Genomic DNA, 5,689 nt, shown 5'->3' with positions numbered 1-5,689 from the left:
TTCTTTCGTCAGTAAATCTTGGATCAACGTCTTGGCTTATACATTCAATGTGCCGTGATTTGTGTATTTTGATCCCCGCGCTCTGACCATCGTTTTACGCAATAGCCTAGATACGATGTTTATTTGTATTCTGAAGACTCACCACTACCCAAGTGATCCTTCCTCTAGTACTCTTAATGAACCCTGTGTAGTTTTACTATAAGATGGACCATTTTGTTTAATAATAATAAGACAGAATTTGGTCAATTTTGTTACATTTCTATATTTAGAAATCGTGTCATCATCAGGTCCTTTGCCAGACCACCAGCTTATCAATATTTATAAATGTTTTAATTACTAAAATCTCCTTCAAGTCCTAGACCAGTGATCATGCACAGACAGACAAACTAACAAAGATGGAGGCCTACTTCATATCACTAGATCCTCAGTCCTCATCTAAATCTATTGACATTGTCTGTGTAGTCAACATCCATCATTTTATTTAAGGCCTGAAATAAATTCTTAGGTTGGATACCAAAATAATGGTCACCATCTACAGTAAAACCTGGCTTACAGCAAATGGATTTTTTTAAAGTTTATATGTAATGAGTTTACCTGATACAATGAGACTGAATTGATAATGTTAATTTGTCTCTGGAACTTTGCTGCAAGCATGTATTACTGCATAATAATTAATATTAGTTGACAAGTATAATACACAGTGAGGACTTCTGACATTTTAAATGGAAAATTATGTTGCTTTGAAAAAGTATACTACATGTATCCTCTAAATTTTGAGAGGCAATTATTTGGTGACAATATGCACTTTAAGCAACATTTAAACATCTCTTATAATATAAGAATATTCAAGGAATAAACAAAACTATACACAAATAGCAGATACTTTTAAAATAAAAATACGTGGGAAGATTCCTTGTGAAAGGGATTTTAATTAAATACCAGTATGTTACTAAATCTGTCTCCATCAAATATTCTGGCTAGTATAACAATGTTTTCAGCCAGGTAAATGTACCAGGTACCGGCATGTTATATATAATATATTTATATATATTTTATCAAATAGAGTTATAAAAGCTTACCCGAGTTAATCAAAGGTAAAGATTTCTACGTGCCAGTCTGATTTTGTCGAGTTCTAGGTCCTCCAGATACCGGACTCGAGATAAACGCAGAGACTGAAAAGTTAACAATATTGTACAAGTATTTCATGAATTTTGCTTAAATGTTAGGTTACTAGTGTGTATTTATACTGAATCTGAGCCTGTGAGTTTACTCTTGATACTGGATCGTTCTTTAATGGGTCCGAAGTGAAACTTCAAGCAGAGATGCTAAGCTTTCTCTGTGGACATTTGTATATACTATATTTACTTATTCAAAGGTTTCCTTTCAATGTGATTTATACTGATCTCTATGAATTTTGAGTAATATTGATCTTTCTGATTTCTGAGTTATACTGGTCTCTATGTATTTTGAGTTATACTGATCTCTATGATTTTGAGTTATATTGGTCTCCATAATTTCAGTTATTATGACTGACCTATAGAGGTTGCATAGATTGAAGTTATACCTGAGCTTCTTTGAGTTGAGATTTCACTGACTTTGAAAAGGTTATAAAATCATTCTGATGTTTAGAAATATTCAACGCGTCGAGTTGTTCTCTAGCGATTCATTTTCTGAAGTTAAGATTATACTCACCACGTCGAGTTGTTCTCTAGCGAGTCTTTCCCGTCTCTTGACCTCTAGATCTTGTTCAAGTCGAGCGAGTTCTCGAGATTTGCTGAAGGCCCTGAGATGTTCTAGTTCTATTTTTTTCCCAAAGATCTGCTGCGTTGTAATGCGCTCTCTGTTCTCTCAAGATCCAACCTCTCATAGGCTGTCAGGGGACGTAACTCTGTGACTGTCAGGGGACGTAACCCATACCTGTCTGTGGGTTTGTAGAGTAGTGTGTCTGTAAGAGTCATCCTGTATGATAATCTTTCTGTCAGTGTTTTCCTGTAGAGAACTCTGTGTAATACTGTACATCATTCACTTATTTAAATGTCTGATTAAGCTAATTTTGTGATATTATTATAAAACCTAATTGCATTGATGAATACACCCACAGAATACATGTTTTGTATTAAATATTTGTATTCATTATTTAGTGTAAATTAATTAAAGCTGTGTTCAACATGGCTTAGAGGAATTAAGGTCATGGTCAGAATGTTAACAGTGTTCCTGTCTCCATTGTCAACAGAAAAATGGTCATACATGTAGTTGTAACTCGAAAAAAGTGCTCCTCCTAGAATAAATTTAATAAACAAACAAGTACAGAGAAACCTAAGGCTTGATTTTTATTTCACTGAAACTTATTCAATGAAGTTTAAAGTCAGACAATTTTTGAAAAAGTTCAATGGAGCATCGCATTGAGTATATGTTTAATTGCCATTTGTTTTTATCCATACTCATCCAATGAGCTTTGATCATTTACTTTAGAAAATTTACATCTAAATTATATGATCAATAAGAATCTTTAGGTAAATAAGATATTCATTTATTTTTACTGACTAGTCTACAGTACAGTCATTTGTTTGATGTAATATTGTAGAAGGGCTGTGGTCCGTACCGTGAATTCAGAATGAGGGTCCAGGAGGACCGGTCCATTATATTTGAGCCTGTGAAAAACTCACTACAGTTTCTGACATTTGGTGAAGATGGGCACTCAAAAGATATCAGGGAATATTAGACAAAGAAAAGAACCCGCAGGTTCCATATTCTATGTCTTTGTTCCATGTCTATTGCAATGTCATATTTTAGTTGTTTGACAATACTCGTGACTGTTTAATTAATTTGAGGTCTGCTCGTGTAAATTCTATAATAATTATTGATGATCATGTTTGAATAACATATTATCAATAAATATAAATTAAAGAAATGTTTCTCAATTGAAATTTAAAAATGAGATGAAGTAATTAAGTGATTTTGTTTTAAGGTATGTTTCGACACAGAAGAGTGATAATTTTCTCCATCTCCCTTTAACAGGCCATCAACATCAACTCCGATCTGTCAATGACTACGCTAGGTACACCCTCCAGTAAAATGGCACAGTTCAGAGTTCACAAGGTCACAGAGAATGGGGTCAGAATATTCGCCTGAAGGATGGGAAGATTGACAGTCAAGTAAGTCAATAGTCACTTTAATTTGACTGGTTTCAGAAATAGATAATTTTGAAAAAGAGGAGTTTAAGAGACGTAAAAGACATTGACATTGTTAAATAACATAAAAACTTAATATTGTCTTTTCATTTCCATACTATGCTTTCGTCTTCAATTTTTAGATTGAGCCAGACCACAAAATAAGCCGATCAACAAACTGCTTAAAGAATAGGATGAGGTGGATCTCATCAATTATTATATCAACATTTTTGTATTTTTTGCCTAAAAACAATTAAAATAAATGAAAGCACAGTATTCAAATGTTAAAGTCATTTAAGCATTTCAGACTATCTAATCATTTTGTACTGGCAAAATTATCTGCTTTGTGGAAAACAACAAAACCTGTATTATTTCTTTTAAAAATCATGTTCGCAGTTGTATTTAACGGATGATTCGTATTTAAAGGGAATTCGAGATGAGGTTTCACATTTTCTTGTGGAGAAACGCAGAGCAGGGGGATGTATAAGCTTGTAGTCAGCTTCACAGAGAAGGTTGTATCTGGCCGATAGGTGACACAGGGGTCAAAAATGTCGACAAATAACCTCAGGCTGTGAAATGTAAGAGAGCAGTATACATGTTTTAACCTACCTGAACACCTCTACCCACAGGTTGTGGAATGTACGAGAGCAGTATACATGTATTTAATTTACCTTAGCACCTGTATTCACAGGTTGTTCAATGTAAGAGGACAGTATACATTTATTTAACTTACCTGAGCACCTGTACCCACAGTTTGTGGAATGTAAGAGAGTATAGTACATGTATTAAACTTACCTGAGCACCTGTACCCACAGGTTGTGGAATGTAAGAGAGCAGTAGGAATGTGGAATGCCACACGGCGGGTGTGACCGGTCGGCAGGGGATGCTCACTCCTCCATGGCACCTGATCCCACCTCATGTCTTTAAGGTCCGTGATTGCTCTGCTCCTATTTTGTAATGTTTAATGGACTTTTGAGCTAGAATACTGGTCGTTATCTCTACATATTTTAAACATGTATTTATCCTACCTGGGCACCAGTACCCACAGGTTGTGGAATGTGAGAGAGCAGCATACTTGTATTTAACTTACCTGGGCACCTGTACCCACATATTGTGGAATGTAAGTAAGCAATGATTAGCATCTATCGTATTAGTTGTGTTCAATAAAAAAAAAACAGGAACATTTCGTGATTTTTTTTTTTATTTTTTGAGATACCCTTTCTAGACACCAGACAATAGAATTTCCTTTTTCTAACCTATAAAGTACAATATATTATTACTTATCATATATTATAGTTTGAGCAAAAAGTTTACCCTAGTATTTTAAAGTCAACATTTCCTAAGTTCCATGGTCGATACAATGACCTTGTCAGCAAATACAATCTATCATTAAGTCAATTGCTGACCGACTTTTTTCATACTAATTGTTAGGCCATTATTATCGACAGATTTTTCCGTTATTTCCCGATCATGACAAGGATCACACGGTGGATGTGACCAATCGGCAGGGGATACTTACTCCTCCATGGGACCTGATCCCACCTCTGATGTTTAGACGTCCGTGTTTGCTCTGCTCCTATTTTGTAATGTTTAATGGACTTTTGAGCTCAAATACTGTTCGTTATCTCCACATATTTCATTGTGAAATGTCCTTTGAAGTGCGAAAAACTAGCACTTTCAAAATAACCCCATAATAAATGCTCCTGTATTTTGAGAAGGTTCCTAGAAGATATTCAGATCCAGACGATATATTTTTCATAAATTTGGCATGTACATTTAAATCAAGTTTATCAAGTTTATTATGATATATATATATTTACAGAGTTTTTGTTTTGTAGGTTTTACACAATAAAACTCCAGTCGGCCCCGTTAACTTAATTACTTATGCACACTTTAGAATAACAGTCTTTAATGTTTTGTCACATTGTTATTATAGAAATTATTATTCCACAGTGTGAGGGAGAAAGTCCATTTTTTATATGGAGAAATGGAGAATTATTGGAAATTTTTGATGTAGGAGTTATATTCATCAGCAAAAATGAACGAAGTCTTTTATTTCCCTTGCTTCTGCATAAAAATGAATAGACACATACATAACAGTTTAAACCATATTAAATTAATGTTTTATTGATCCTCCATCTTGAGCGAAGAAGACGTCTTGCATTGCTGAAGTGGAGGAGGAAAAAACCAGGCCACACAGGTCAGTACTAAATCACGTTAGACAGAAATTATCAACAACGTCTTACCCCCTTAATATTGTTGAAGACTCTTCAGTTCTCCAAGATTAATTATTCACATTTAAATACCCCCTCCCTTCCTCTCACATTAATGTTGATTTCATGACCTTGCAGTGTTTTGACCGAGGATGATCAATATCGAGTTGGGTAAAAGTTTGGTATTAAGTTTCAGTAACCCACCTTGCTTTGCTACTGAAATGACCTAACCAATGTTATGAAATAAGCAAGTGACTCATCGATATTGACAGATGCTCATTAATGATTTCATTTTCCCAAATATAT

The 5,689-nt window shown here is 34.5% G+C and overlaps 1 long non-coding RNA gene across 1 annotated transcript; it reads right to left on the bottom strand.

Annotated features, from left to right (window-relative positions):
- Window positions 1-401: 401 nt before the first annotated feature.
- LOC133175093 (uncharacterized) lies at window positions 402-1,870 on the bottom strand. The gene is made up of 3 exons (XR_009719227.1): window positions 1,693-1,870; window positions 1,080-1,172; window positions 402-488 (listed from the first exon to the last, which is right to left on the bottom strand). It is a non-coding gene; the product is annotated as an uncharacterized LOC133175093 (long non-coding RNA).
- Window positions 1,871-5,689: the final 3,819 nt, after the last annotated feature.

The sequence above is a fragment of the Saccostrea echinata genome, unplaced genomic scaffold (genome assembly GCF_033153115.1).
Source record: "Saccostrea echinata isolate AGI-Se365-2 ecotype Australia unplaced genomic scaffold, CSIRO_AGI_Sech_v1 ptg000060l, whole genome shotgun sequence".
NCBI lineage: Eukaryota > Metazoa > Mollusca > Bivalvia > Ostreida > Ostreidae > Saccostrea > Saccostrea echinata.
Note: the sequence above shows the minus strand (reverse complement) of the source record. Positions and strands in the feature narration are given on the sequence as shown.